The sequence below is a fragment of the Agelaius phoeniceus genome, chromosome 3, assembly GCF_051311805.1.
Source record: "Agelaius phoeniceus isolate bAgePho1 chromosome 3, bAgePho1.hap1, whole genome shotgun sequence".
NCBI lineage: Eukaryota > Metazoa > Chordata > Aves > Passeriformes > Icteridae > Agelaius > Agelaius phoeniceus.
The window spans coordinates 25,253,326-25,269,342 of NC_135267.1; the positions used below are offsets into that span (position 1 = coordinate 25,253,326).

The 16,017-nt window shown below is 40.9% G+C and overlaps 1 long non-coding RNA gene across 4 annotated transcripts; it reads left to right on the forward strand.

The window, feature by feature from the left end:
• Window positions 1–230: 230 nt before the first annotated feature.
• On the forward strand, window positions 231–15,050 carry LOC143693525 (uncharacterized). Of its 4 annotated transcripts, none has more exons than XR_013181279.1 (5): window positions 231–721; window positions 2,656–2,764; window positions 5,170–5,217; window positions 7,428–10,483; window positions 11,840–15,050. It is a non-coding gene; the product is annotated as an uncharacterized LOC143693525 (long non-coding RNA). The 4 variants fall into 4 exon arrangements; XR_013181277.1 differs by having other exon boundaries at window positions 7,428–7,487; window positions 10,255–15,050; XR_013181276.1 differs by having other exon boundaries at window positions 7,428–15,050.
• Window positions 15,051–16,017: the final 967 nt, after the last annotated feature.

The window sequence follows — 16,017 nt, forward strand, 5'->3', positions numbered from 1 at the left end:
CTGCTCCATATCATGGGACTTGAAAGTAAAGCAAAACAGCCTACTCTACCCTTTCTCTAGATGATCTCTAACCAGACATCCAGCCCCACTCTGCTGTCAGTGTCCTTCTGTCTGTATGGCTTGTTCTGCAGCATAAAAGTCCCTGCAGATTTTGGCCCTGTGTCTCTGAACAAGGAGTTCATCAGCTGACAGCTGACGCAGATTTCTTTTACCGTAGGCAATTTTCCAGCCTCCACATTCTGGAGCACAGCTCTAAGGAAGAGACTGAAGTGAACAAACAGTCTGTTCTTCTCATGTGTTCCTTGGAAGACATGGGGTTGGAATCCCACCGATTAAGTCCAGTCTTGGCCTGTCAGTCTGATCAGCTGTAGGGTACCAGAGCACTGCTGGGACCACCCCACAGCAGGGAAGATACACAGCCAGGGAGCCATGGACCAGCATCCCTGTTTGTGGGGTACTTCTGGAGATGTGCCAGCAAAGTCATTAGTGTTATGTCTGTCCTGTGCAATGAAAGAAATGACCCAATCTTGTGTATATTTGGCATACAGCGTGTCAAGGACACATTTTTGCCAAGGACATTGTCTAACTATAGCACTTGATGGAAGCTGCTGACAAAGCTGTGTGATCTGAAGGCTGTGTTTCTTTCCTCACGATTCATTGCAAGGAAAACCCCATCCATTTAAGGAGGTCAGCTGGAACTGGGTCAGGACATCTGGCTGGGGTAAGTTTTTTGTGTCTCAGTTTATGCTTTGCATCTCCATTCTGTCTGTAATTGTGGACACTGGGTACACAGGATGCTTTCATACATGACCAATAATGTGTAAGGAAAAGCCACAAATTGTATCACTGAAAGTAATTTTAAAGCCTGATTGTGAATCCAAGCAAAAGTGATATTTTAGAACTTTTTGAAGCAGTGGTTCAGCTTCTGTCATTGCTCTGCTACAGAGCTGTGCAGATGTTTATAGTAGTCACAAAAAAGGAAACGAGGGCAGGCTGCACGAGAACATTTTAGAAGCCATTAATAAGACTTTATGTTGTTATTCTGAAGGGCATTTTCTGCTGCTCTCAGCACAACATTGTGACTGGCCTTCCTGAGATGGAAAAAATGAAATATTCTTTTTTCATCCTAAATAACTGCAGCCAGTGTAAGAACAAATCCCAGGGAGGACAAGATGATTTGCAGCTTCTGTACACGTGAGGAAACTCTAATGTTAGACCTACAAAAGGGCCCAAATGTCACCAAGCTTCAAAATGTCACCTGGCTTTGAAATAGGAGCAGCCAGTCTTTTTGCAGCAGCCCAGAAGAGAGAGAAAAATCTGACCTTGAGCTTGCTGAGCCATGGCTCTAATCCCTGCGTGGCAGCTGAAGCAGGGAAAGGGGCTTCTAGGCTTCTACCAGTCATGGATTAGAAGGAAGTGGAAGCTACAGCCTTTGACAGTGGCAGCCCACTCTCAAGGACTTGGCCCCAGGCTCAGGCAAGGGAGCAGTCACATCACTTTCTGCAGTCCCTTCTGGGTACAGCATTCCCCAGAGTGGCACATTTCAAACTGAAAGAAATAGTTTCTGCTTAGGGGACAGGGAGAACAAAAATTTAATTCCTTTTAGGAGAGAAAAATAAGATACTCTGTTTCCCCAGGAATTCTTGTATTGATGCATTTACTTTAATCCCATTTTGTCCAATTGGGACAAAAGTACTACACAATGATGTATTTTAGGAGGGACACTTACTTGAAAGATATTTTAAAGAGCCACCATACGATCCTTTAATTTTGGACTTTATGATTAAGACACAGCATTGCCACACAGAAGTGTCTGATACTGAACTGGCTGGAAACAGTGCTTCAGGTCATCCTGCAAGAGGTGGTGTTTCCCTGTCGAGGGTGGTATATCCTGGGCTGTGGGAACTGGTCCTCTATGAGCCACTGGAGTGCCTGAGGTGGGATAACCCATTTGCAGCTCCAGTGTATATCTCCTAGGATTTACCACACTGCACCATCAGAGAATGGCTGTATCTGTCAGGGGACTTACAGCTCTTTTAAGAAAAAGAGCTCTGAAAGTGCAGCTCCTATGAGACTGCATCACAACAGAGAAATTCATTAAATAGTGTTACATAGAATTGTAGAATCACAACTTGATATGTTTCAGATCAGTCAGACAATGCAAATAATCTCTACATGATTGCAAATAAAATATTTTTATTCTGGAAAGAAAAGAATAATTTGAATAAAACATTTTTTGACCTTTTTTGTGTTTTCTTATTCTCTCTACTTTTCACAGAACTGTATGTCTGTATGTATGTAAGCAACTTTGCAGCAGGAATCTACCTTGTGCACATCGTGGATTTCTCTTCTTAATGCAGGCAACCCTGCTAGTTCCTGAACTTTGCCCATCTGCTTGAGCCTAAGGGGCAGCAATATTAAATTAATCATAGTCTGACATTTCTTTGATAACTGACATTTGCACAAACAAGACCTACATGCACATGTGCACATTAGGAAATTAAAGTGTAAAGTAAATAAGATTATCCTTGCGTGTTTCTCCTCAAAAACATATTGCAAGTCATTATCTCTCCCTCTAATGACTGAAATTCTGTGTGCAAAACGGAGTAATTCAATTTACATATCTGAATGCATGCCATTTTCTTGCTGTTGCAGGGCCTGTAGTGAATGCCTCGTGAGTTAAATCATGTCATTGTCAGGAGCCGCGGAGCTGCGGGCGGATAACTCCTCCTGACACATCGCGTGAGAGAACAGACGCGCACCGGTGAGTTCTGCTCCTGATGTGCCTCCAGAGCACTCCTGGCGATTCTGGGGGAAGGCTTCTGCCACTGAGCAGCTCTCCTCTCCCTCCAAAGGCAAACCCTCCTCCCAGCTCGGTTTTGTATCTCTTTGCAGTCCCACACAGGCCAATAAGGTTTTTTCTTGGCTTTGATGGTGAGACCAAGATCAAGCCCACAAAAATTGGGTGAATTTCAACCGCTTGGCTAGAAGTTCGCAGGATGTTGAGAAGTCCTGTCCTTCTATCCATTGACAGCAGGTGTAAGGCTGTTGGGTTGGCAGCTACCTCAAACCTGCTATGTTCAGACAGATAATATGAGTTGAATGAAGAGTGTGAGGGACAGACACTTTGCAGTTGGTGCGGGTGTGACTGAGGATATCCACATGGGATGCCACAGAGGAGGAGCCCAGGCTGACATGCTAATTAATTTAAATACCAGAATCCACACCATGTCCAGGAATGCACTGGGAGAGCAACCAGAAAACCAGGCACTTCTCACTGTTTTTCTGCTCAGTGAGTTGATCATAAAGAGTTTATTCTTTTTCAACACATAATGATGCTGGGGAATAAAATTCCCCATATAATAATAATAATAATAATAATAATAATAATAATAATAATAATAGATAAATATTATCTATTATTATTATATGAGGAATAAAATGTGGGGCAAAAAGCATTAATTCAGGAAGCACTTAGTACACTGTGTCCTGACACAAACTCCAGCAGTCAAGAAAGAGGAGCAGATATTTTATTTTTTCAGCTCACACACACAGTTTTGAGATCAGAAAAGACTGTGTTGTCCAATGTCCATATCATTAGGCATCATAACAGGTGGGAATCGAGCACTTCAGAACTGAATTTTTCAGCCTGGCCTGTCAGTCCCCAAAGAATCCCTCACTGGAGGATTTTTCTATGGTTTCTTTCTGCATCAAGGAAAAAAGAATTTGTCTCTCTCTGCTGCAAGCTGCAATCCCTTCACTACCAACTGATAAATGGCCTGAGATTTTATTATGTTTTCTTCTTCTTTTGTTCCTATTATCTCTGCCACCTGTGATTTCTCTGCTCTTTGTAGAACCTTATTTCCTCCAAATTTAATTTCAGCTGAGGAAAGTATACACTTATCTTTTCATCACATGAGGCCATTAATCTCTTCTGGAATGGTAGTTCTTGCTGAACCACAAGCACACACGCAGGCCAGGCAGGCAATATGTGGAGAACACACCTGAAGAGAAAGACTCAGGGTTGTTGGTCAATGAGAAGTTGAACGCATCCCTGCAATGTGTGCTTGCAGCCTGGAAAGGCAACCATTGTCTGGGCTGCATCAAAAGAACTGTGACCAGCAGGCTGGGGATGGGATTCTCCTCCTTTTTCTTCACTCACTCTTGCGACAGCCCTGAGTCCAGCTCTGGGGTCATGACAACATAAGAAGGACACCATCATGCTGGAGCAGATCCAGAGGAGGCCCATGAAGATGGTCTCCACTAGAGCATCTCTCTTACAGGGACAGGCTGAGAGAGCTGGGGTTGCTCAGCCTGGAAAAGAGAAGGCTCTGGGGACACCTTTTAACAACTTCCAGTGCCCTGGGGTGTCCTGCAGGACTGCTGGAGAGGGACTTTTTACAAAGGCATGTAGTGATAGGACAATGGGTAATGGCTTTAAACTGAAAGTGGCAGATTTATATTAGATACTAGGGAGGAATTCCTTACTGTAACATTGGTGATGCACTGGAACAGATTGCCCAGAGAAGCTGTGGATGCCCCATCTTTAGAAGTGTTCAAGGCCAGCCTGTATGGTGCTTTGCCCAACCTGATCCAGTGGAAGGGATCCCTGCCCATGGTGGAGGAGTGGGAACTAAATGACCATTATGGTCCCTTCCAACCCAAACATTCCATGATTCTGTAAGACCTGCTGTGATTTGAGAGACTCACCAGAATTTCATGCTAGCATTCCTCTCTCTGTCATCAGAGGGAGCTGTAGATGCTGAGAAGGTGGTTCTGGATTGGTGCTTGTCATATATGACAGTATTCAGGGAAAGGGTAAACATCCAGGGGCCATTGGGAGTGTAACAATTCAGCACAGGTGTCCATGAAGGGTTTTCAGGAGATCAGGAGATGTAGGGTACCACAGCAATCCTGTCTTAAGCCCCACAGCAACCAAGTGCTTATGTTTCAATGTCTATCCCATGTCTTTCAGGACACGCCATGTAGCAGAGTCTAAGACACCCCTTCTTTGTAGGGAAAGGTAAATAATGAGATACTTTGACTATCAGCATTTTACTTCTCCCATCACCTCTCTGCTCCCACCAGAGGAAGCTCCCACCATGGGGCAGCACTGCAAATGTCAGGAAGCAGCTGAAGCACACCTGGATTTGAAGTTCCTTTTTTCAGGGGAACATACATCTGATCCTGTCAGAAAACTGGAGAACTCCTTAAAAGGTACCTGTCACCTCTGGACCAGCTTTTGAAAACTCATGTTCTTGGACCAAACAAAAATGTGTTAGAGTTTACAAATGTGATGCTGGGCTAAAATGACATTTTTTCCATTATAAAAGTTCTCTTCACTATTTAAATGAATGAAAGAAAAGGAAAATCTCATCGTGTTAAGCCTACACATTTAGTAGTGCTCTCATTTCTTTTCCCTGTTTTTTGAGGTGATGATTAATTTGTGAATTCTGAATATCCTTCTGGGCAAGGAAAATGAGAACTTTGCTGCAGTAGGTGTAAAAAAAATCAAAAATGATCATAAAGAAAGCTGTGAGTGGATGGATGATGTTGTGAGTGACTGACAACTCTCTTCATGTTACATGATTACAGCCCTTGCAAATGGCCTTGCCAAAATTGTGAGATTCTCAGGTTTCCAGCAGCATGTTCAGACATGGTATCTCCACTAATGAGGACAACAGAGCTGTCTCTGCTTAATGTTATAAGGAGGCAGATCAGCTGAGACACCTTAGCATTATTTGATATGCTTTTAGATACCCTTGCAATCATTCCTTGACAGCTCCTCACAGTGGGAACAGGATTAGCTTCTGCAGCCCTGCTCAGTAACATCAGATGCTCTGTTCTTTCTGGCATTTGAGATATGCAAACACCTGATGGTTTTACTGACCAGTGTCCATAAAATATTCATTATTATTAGATTTGTGGCTTACTTGTCACTTGGACTGGCATTTATTGAATTTTGTCTTTATTTTCACCATGAAATTTTAATTTACTGATCTTAATCTGTAAGTCCAGGTATACTGCTTCATATTTTTAAACAAACAAGCCTAGTATGGTGGAAAAGCTGTATTTTTCCCTCTTGTCTTATATTCACAAATATTGTATTGAGGCTTTACTCATAGCTAAATCTCCTGTCTTTCCTTCAGATAAAAACCATTGCGTTTCCTGGCTGTACAAAGTGAATAATATGCTCTTGCTTGAAAAGAAATTTGGATTCTCCACACCAGAAGTGGATTACTCCAAAAGCAGGAAAACTTTCAGCAGATGTTATGTTTCTTTTGAACAGAGAACAGGAAGAAAGTGAGCATTGACATCACAAGGTGCAACAAGCATTGCAGATTCAGAATTTTCCTCTAGCAAACTGAGATTGCCTTTGCTTCTGCCATGCTGGAAGCAGCTCTTAACTGTGGAAACTCTGACAGCTCTCTGCATGGTACAGGAGGTTAATGCAAAGCCAAGTACAAAACAAAATCATATTTTTATTCATCAGCCTAGTCTTACAAAAGTGATCCTAATGCTTACCTCTGGGAAAGAATAGACCCATTACAAAATCAAGACAGAGAACTTCCCATAAACAGAAAGCCTTGATTCTCTCAGATCTTTTCATTTTACCACTTCTTTCCCTATTATGCTCATTAAACATTAAGGGAAAAAAATTAAGAATCTAATAAATAGGAGTCTCTCTTTTAGCTGGCCATCTGGTTCAGGTGGATAATTATCTTCTGACATCTGTTCAGTGATATGCACTATACAGCAGTACTTAGATTTGTGATCTTAAGCCATTTTCTACTGGACACAAATATATCTACAGCTGCAATAACATTCTAAGGGTCTGCAAGGTCACTTCTGGGAAGCACCCAGCACATTCAAATTCTAATAATGCTAAATGTTAACCAAATTTGTTTACTGGCAGTTAAGCTTGTCAAAAGATGTGCACCCTCCACCTCCAGCCTTGAAAGACACAGTGAGGATGTTAAAGGGAAGGATTTCTGCCTTCATATCTGCCTTTATATTTGTATTTTCTGCAACACTATCATTGCCCTGCCAGGAGTCTGTAAGGCTCTCATTGTTTTTCCCAAGGAGGATGGCAAAAAAAATGTGCAAAAGCATGTTAGCATCTGCTCAATTTTCCCAGCCTAAAAGAATCAAACATGCATCAATTGTAAAATTGCAACCCTGACCCCCATATGGTCTCCTGTTAACTCACCAACTCCTGTCACTGCCAGGGGTTTGCTCCATTTGAAAAGGCTCTTTCTCTGTCATGAGTTCTGTGATTAAATGCTCTCTGCTGAAAATGCCAGGTTATTGAGTGGGAAAGTGTGAACAGGAGAGGTTCTTCCTATGACAAATAAAGCCATTTCCCAACATCTAGGAAAAGAAGTTTCAGGATGTTTTGCTTTAATAGTTTCTAATTTTTCTTCTAGTCCAAACCAGCTTTCAAAGTGCAGATAGTCCATGCTAAGCAGAGAAGAAGATGATCAAAGGTAGGAATGAAAACTTAGACTCTGAATGTACTGATCTACAACTGATTTTAGATACCCATTTAATTCCATTTTACAGCAATGCTATAATGCAGCTACCTGAGCAATTTCTGCTCAGCAAATTTGCATAGAGTTTCTGAGGTAATATGGTCTCTGCCTTGGCCCTGTTCCCTGTGAAAATTTCCCATAAATCCTCTGTAAGACTGTGCTTGGTGACAAGCACAGACTTCCCTTTTGACCAGCCCTGTCAGCACACCTGGGATCACTTTGCCCTTGAAAGCACAGAAAATGTCACCACCTTTTCCTTAGGTGTTGGCTCAAAACTTGCTGCAGGGTTGACAGTGACAAAGTCTTGCTGTGTATGGAGCTCTAAGCCAAAATACAGCACTTCACAGCTTGTCTGATCAGACTTTAATCCAGGAGCAGCCAGCATAATATTGTGGATGCTTTATTATAAATCTCTCCCCCATCTCACATGAAAGCCAGTAATTGTATCCTGGGCACTTGGGAGCAGAGCACACTGCACAGAGGAGCCACAGGAAAATGCTGAGGATATGGATGCATCCCTGTCTCTCTCTCCCTGACTGTGGGTGACAGACACTGTACCACAGTGGCTGGAGCTGACAGGCACCTCTGGTTCATCCCTATCTCCAGCAGGGTCCACTAGACCTGGTTGCCCAGGACCATATCCAGGTGGATTTTGAGTATGTCCAAGGACAGAGACCACACAACCTCTCCAGACAACCTGTGCTGGTGCCTGGTCAACTTCACAGAAACACTATTTTTAATTTTGTTTCAGTTTTGTGCACATTGGCCCCAGTCACATCGCTGTGTACCACTGAAAGGATCCTGGCTCGCTCTTCTCACTTCCCCATCAGGTGTTTATACACATTGGAAAGATCCCCCTGAGTTAGACCCAGCCATCTCTGCCCCATCCTTTACAGGCTCTGATCAACCTTTTTTGATGCTTTGCCCTCTGCCAAATCCTCCAAGAGATGAGTGTTGCTGCTGGACTTGGGCACTTACAGAGGAATGACATCCACTCCATGTTTAACTATTTCATGTTGTACACAGCATCTCCTGAGGTCATATTCATGACCTGGATGAAAGATCAGTGGGGATTTTTAGTCACCCTTCTCTTACTGTAATGCTCTAAGGCAACTCATCTTCATCACACTTAGCAGGGTCTTATATATTAATAGGAAAAAGAAAGATTTGCACGTAAAACCTGATACTCCCTTTGTTGTCTTATTAGATACATCCTATTTTCAATTGTTCTGAAATAATGGTTTCAATTTTTTTTTAACTAAAATTGAAAAGAAAAATCAAGTTGAGGTTTGTGTAGAGATCAGGTTGATGTTTCTAGAGACAAAAGCTAAAAGAACTGACTAAGAACAATACTATTTTTATTTTGGCTATGATGTGACTCATATATTGATAGAATCATAGAAAGGCTTGGGTTGGAAAGGATCTTAAAGATCATGTTGTTCCAAACTCCTGGCCATGGGCAGAGACATATTTCACCAGACCAGGATGCTCAGAGCCCTCTCCAACTGTGCAATGAATACTCCCAGGGGTGGGGCATCCACAGATTCTCTGAGCAGCCCACTGTCTCCTACTCAGTGTGCAACAGATATTAAAATAAGTTTCAGAATTTACTTTCTTCTCAACTTTCCTCACCTTCCAATGTACTAATTTCCTCACCAATAGATTCCCCTTGAGGGAGAAGGAGGGAGAAGAAAAACAATTTTTAAGAAGATCTGTGCATAGTCATTAGGATCCAAGGTTCCTGTAAACCCACTAAAACTTAGGAACAACATTACATATAGCACCACAAAACATTGTTTATTGAAAGGAAATTCAAGGCTTTTGCAGAAGAGTTTTGGCACAACCCCTTCCGAGAACTGTCTATGAAACAGCTCTTCCTCCTTTTCTTCTTGACAATTTTGTAATGTGTATTTCATGGACAGAAACTCTGTTTGTCTTTAACAATCTCAAGGGATTTATATAAATCCAGCATCTCTTCCTTCTTTAAGGTTTATGGAAATCCAATTATTTTCCCCCACAGAATAAAATCTATCACACTAAGTCAGTGTAATACTTCACTTTGTGTACTGTGGCAGTTCATTTGTCAGAGCTGTGAAATATTGCATTTTAAGGACAGCAATCAAGCTCTCTGCATGTCATTTCTGTTGACATTCTGCCCAAGGTCCATTTAAGCTTAGAACTTGACTTAGCAGTCTAGCAATATTATAGTACAACACTTAGCACAAATTACTTATTTGAAAGCAGAAAAACTACATTAGTGCAACATGCAGGTGTCTCAATTATACTCCAGCATATGTGCTTTAACTTTTAGTGCAGAACTTTTCTAATCCAGTTATCCTTGTAAATTTATTCATAACAGAATCTACAGTTAATTATTTGCTAAGGTAACTGTGGCCCATTTTTACCATGTTATCACATGTATCTATTGCATTTTCAAATCAAGCCCATGAGGATTTAATTTCAAATCAGGCTGTATACAATTAAAAAAAATCAATGTTATTTTGTGTTATATGCAATAAAACCAGTTCTTTTTTTTTTCTTTTTTTTTCCTTCTTGTAAATCCCAGGGATTTTTGCACTGATTTCCTTATTGTAGATTGAGAAGGTGTAGGTCATTTTCAAATGGCTAAACATAAACATGTATATTTTCATCGCATTAACAACCTCCTGTCTGAGCCTGGTTAAATGAGGCATTTGCCAATCATGAGATGCTTCTCTTCTAGCCCAATTTAATTGGAGGCAACTGCTCCAGCTGGACTGGCTGTCTTACACAGAAGATGATGACATTGTTAGCAGGGTACAGGTTCTTCTAACCATCTGTCTCTAATGGCAAGATGCTGGACTATCTTCAGCATTTTCCTGTTGACTGGGATTTTCAAAGGTGATGAAGAAGATAAAATTTCTGTTCCTGTTTCTTTGGATCTGCTGATCAAACACACTTGGGCTTCTCAGGTAATTCTAGCTTTCTTGCAACTCTGCTTAATGACCTAACTATTCTCAATCTATGAAGACTGATTGGTACTACATTTCCGTAGAGGCATGCAAAAAGAAAAACTGTGGAAGCCAATGTTGTTCTTCTGTCATTCATACAGCAATTGTATCTCTCAGCTCAGACCATTGGATACCGAACTCCTGCTTTCCGTCTCCAGTGCGTGTGCAGCTCTGTTTGCCTGGGACCTTTGTGCAAACCTAACAACAGCCTCAGAGTGTCAGCTCTCACAGCTTCAAAATCTGTGAGAGCAAAAACTTTAATTCTGAACTGTAGGTCAGAAATCAAAATAATAGGAGATTAATCTAAAAATAGAATTTAAACTACTGGATAACACTGGGCAGTAATCTTCTACTGTCTTTCTTTTTTCTGCCCATTTTTCATACATTTCACAATTTGGACAGTCAATATGCGTTTCTTGCAAAGAAATTATAGCCCCAGCTTTTGTGATGCTGTTTGACTTCCCCATTTGTTGCTCTCTTCACACTCATGTTCCAAAGGACACCTCCTTGCCCCAGCTTCCAGCATTCCTGCAGATGTCCTCCACTCCTTTTCCATGCTGGCAATGAATTTCCTACTCTGCACATGATGGCTGGAGTGAGGTCTCTTCCCACAGCCTCAGAAAAGCATTCCACTGGGCTGCACATGTTTCTGCTATCTGTTGCACTGAAGACTTTAGCCATGCCAGTGCCACTGAGGGGACATTGCAAGTGACTGCAATAAATGCTCTGAGGCTGATGCTCCTTCTCCTGAGAGAAGTGCTCCCCTAACATCAGGCTGCCTTTTCAGCCATGCCTGAGCACTGGCAACCCTTTGCGAGAATTAATGTGAGTTCCTTATGATCTCCTGTTCATAAATTTCATATCCCTTAGACACAGCCCTCACAGTTATCTGTAACCAGAAGAACAGCTCAGCTTTCTTTCAAAGTAAAAGCTTACCACAGCCATGTTAAGAGCAGGAGATTCCCCATTTCTTTCAGCCTATTCCCCAGCCACTTCAAAATGGCCCTTCTGCAGCCAGAGGGAGCTGTAGACGGGGTCTTCATTGCTCCTACAGAAGGCATCATCCATCAGACCCACTTGCTGGGGGTGAGTGCCCTGGCAAAAAAGAAAGGCTGGGAAATGGGGGATTATTACCCCTTAATACCACAATCATGAATCTTGGAAGAATGTACTATTTGCCAGTTTCTTTTGGAAAAAGATAACTCACCCACTGGGATTTTTATTAGCACATTTAAAGCCTTGGCTCCTTCTCTGGACATAGAGAGGTGGATGTGATTAATGTGTTTTCGGCTGTTGTGTGTTTCTTTCTCTTCTTAGGTGTCTCCAAGAACATTGGAATTAAGCATTAGAAATCGGTAAAATGCAAAACTTCAAAAGATGTATACACCTCCAGTTTCCCTGAAGACTCCAGATGAAGTAAGGAAGAGCTCAAGGGGGCAGCTGAGACTCAACCTCTAACATGAGATGCAGTATTAATGTTACATTGCTAATGGACTAATTCTGTGTATAGACTATCCAAGAATTTATATTCTGTCTTTTCTCCCAGAGAAACACTTTACAGTGAAAAAGACAATATATGAATATATGAAATGAAATAAATAGAAGTCTAAGTGATAGGTCTGTAAAACAGAGCTGTGTAGAAGCAGCAGCACTAGTATTGAAGACAGTAGCAGGGAGTGAGAAACATAGAGGGGGAAAGAGATCTGTGGAGTTGGGGTGAGGATGTGTATGGCATAAATAATGTGTGCATCAGCAAAGGAGTGGCTTCACAAGGAAAGAGTGGGGAGCAATGGAGACTGAGGCTGACCAGGAGAGAACTGGTGGATGGGCAGTTTGGGTCAGAAGATGTGGGAGAGGGTGCCTCAAGGTGGGTAACAATGGGAAGCTGACAGGGACATGGGCAGATGACACAGGGAGGCATGCAGGATGAGCTGAGCAAAGGCAAGCAGCTTTCTGTGGGCTGGTGTTGACACAGAAGCTTCTCCCTAGGACAATGGTTATTTGGCACTTACTGACAGCCTTCTAGCAGAATTAGACTTGTGACCCTCTCCTTCCTTTATATGCTTTTTCTCCTAGTAGCTTTTCATGTGAGAGAATAAGATAACAACTAAAAAAACTTGTTATTAACACCAGTGCAGAACCCTGACTTCTGGCCCCCAGAGAATGTTTCATTCTTATAAATGAGACAATAGTCTATTTTTTTACATATGAAACACCAAAAGCGATGATATGGAAAAGTGTAAAACAAAAAAGAAAGGACAAAAGGAACAAGAACACAAAAGCATCTAGAAGACCCCAGAGAGGGAGCAGGTCACTTGGGAGGTTCAAGGGAAAATGTGATCTCTCCCTGAAGGCAGGTGAGGGTGCAGGGATGGACAGGAACAAAAATAGACCTCTAGTTCTGAATAGCCCAGGGTCTAATTTGTCCAACAGTCTACACCTAAGTGGAGAAGCCAGAATTGTTTTGCACAGTGATTTTGAACATCTGTAGTAATTTGGAAAATATTGTACTCTTAGAAGAATAAATTTAATGTTGTTAAAATCTACTCAAATGACATTCACAAATGACATTCCTATAGAAATAAGTTTTCTAACAAAGGCCATTTTACAGGCAGTGGGCATTTGAGGTTCCTAGTGGCTAAAAAGTATTGGACTTCAGTCCACATGATTCTGAACCTTTGAGAACACTTTGAGAAACTGGGGACTGGGAGAGGGAGAACTGAAGACTTGTGTTCCTTGCAAAGCTGCATAACTGCTTTCCATTGCATTTTCAGAGATTCTGGTATCAATTCCTGCAGCTGGCAGATGTGTGAGATATCTGAGAGCTGAAAGCAGTGCATAAGCATCAGCTCAATCACAGCCATCACAAAGACTTAGTAGGGGCCATTGTGTCTCAGTAAAAGCTGAAAGCAAAAGAAGTTGGTATCACAGCAGAAATAAATGGTGAAAGGATAAAATGCTAAACTTACCTGTAGAAGCAGTTACTAAAATGTTGTGTGCTGGGTTTTTTATAAATCATTGCGCTATTTTCTTTCTAAACAAGAGAAACTTAAGGGCTTGATAATTTTTCAAAGGTATTGACGTTGCAGGTGTGAGCACAATTTCTATCTCTGTGTGTATGTTTTTAACAAAAGCAAATATCACTGTTTTTGAAAGGAAATACATTGCAATCAGACCATAGCAGCATTTTTAAATCCTGTGCAATGAGCTGAAACAATGAACATGTGATTGTAAAAGTCAATCCATTTGTATCTTTATCCCACCTAGAACAATTTCTTCTGAAAGGCAAAAAAATAATAAAGTATTTTAAAACTGTATCGGTTTAGTGTAATGTGGAAAATGATGTTTTGGAGCAATTTATTAATTAATTTTTTTTTGAGGCAGAGAATATTTCGTTTATGTACAGCACTAAACAACTGATTTCCATGTGACTATCCCAGAGTGTTCTTTCCAGTCCTGATTAATGTTTTCTGGGTATTCACCTTTGAAAGAGACATGAAAAAATCCTGAATTGTAACATTTGTATTTAACATTATGTCTGATCTCTGTGTATGTTAGATGTAAATTTTTATTTTTTTTTTAAAGAGAAGGAACAAGGCTAATGGACACCTTTTTTTCAGAAACAGAGTTCACTGCTTGTCCTAGTCAGTCTTGTCAGAATCACAGGCTAATTGGGCTGGAAAGGACCTTCAAAAGCCACCTAGTCCACCCTCCCCTGCCATGGCAGATACCTAACTAAAACATGCTGTAAGGCAGAGTCTGCTGCCAGGGGAGGATCTCAGGTTTTTTGTTGGTTCAGTTTAGGTTTGAGTGGGAGGAATTGAGAATAGATGAGAATTTCTTACAAGTGGAAGATGATTTCCACTAAAATAACTTTTAAAATTCATTAGTCTAAGGAATTGGCAGAGAAAAAGCAGCAGAATTAGTTATGGAGTGAAAAAAGCAAACTAAGAAAGTAGGAAACTAGTGGGAAGAATTTCTAGACAAAGTCAACTGATTTAAATACAGAGATGTGCCAAAGACTGACAAATACTAAAGGAGATTATGGGAAAAGCAAAGAGGCAAGCTGGACCACTGCAAAGGAAAAAAATAAGATAATTAGACCAATAGAATTACCCTAGGAGTTGTTTTGGGAGTTGAAAATCAAACAGATATTCTGAAAAATATGGAAGAAAAGAGCAGTCTTTAAATCAGAGGATAAGGTTAAAAGTGAGGTGAAGACTACAGCAAAATTAGGGGAACCAAGAGAGAGATGTGCTAACTGTATTAAGAGCAAGCCTAGATCTACCACTTCAAAAGAGACAAAGCAAATTAATTTATGCAAGAATGCAGAGATATGGTGTGCTTTCTTGGCATAAAAAGAGTTAACTCCAATCATTGAATTACTAGCTTTCATTTGTGGTGGTGATAGAGGAATAGGAAAGAAAAGAAAGAGAGATGTATGCAAACCATCTGATGAAGAGGACTGCAAGAGTGAAACAACTGACTTACCTTTAAAAAGCAGAAAAAATTGAACCCACGATATCACATATCCATCAGTTCACCTTCGATCCACAGAAAGCATGGATCTAGAGGATAAGATGGAATAAAACCAGCCAGCACAGTCCTGTAAATAATGCATCCCACTGAACCAGCCTACTTCTTTGCTTTGGCAGAGTAGCCAGCCTTGTGACTTTAGAGGGTTGTTATGATTCATTCTGGTTTTAGTGAGGTTGTTATAACTGCAGTAGACAAATATCCTGCAGATGCAATCATTAAAAGTGGGTGTATGGCAATGTGATGAAGTCCTCTTCACAAGAATTCATCAAAGATTCTCTGTCACTCTGCAAGGGCATTGAAGTGTAGTTGTTCAGGGGTCAGAGTTATTAGCAGTTTCAAAATTGTGTTTAATAGCTGAGATGATGGAACAGAGCATGTGAATACCAGGTTTGAGAATGACACCAACCTGAGTGAAGAGAAACAGCAAGAAAGAACAGGAATGTAAAGTGGCTCCCAGTGAGATGAAATTCAATAAAGTCAAGTACAAAATGCTAAATTTATGCAGAAGGCTCCCATGTATAATGGGACGTATCTGGCTGAGTGTCAGCACCGCAGGAAGGACCCACATGGAGTTATGGGATAAAATTATGAAAAAAAAAGAGAAATTTTATTCAGGAATATATTTTTAAAAATTAGCAAGATGGGATCACATTTATAACTGTAGAATTCTAAAGTGGAGGTCACTGACTTCTTGGAGTCATACATAGTACATGACATCTGAAGGGCGTTACTTAGTTGAATGATAGGGAAATGAGGAAGTCAGAAGTGAGCTCCAAAAATGTGAAGTGGTTTATACAAGTAATTTATGTGGGAAAGAAAAATGTAATATTTTTTTCTGGAAAATGGGAATATGAGCAGACTGATCTTTGAGAAAACAGGATACAATGATTTATAAGCTACTGAAAAGGTAAAGCTATGCTCACTGTTCTCCTTTCCAGCACAACAGAAATCTGCTC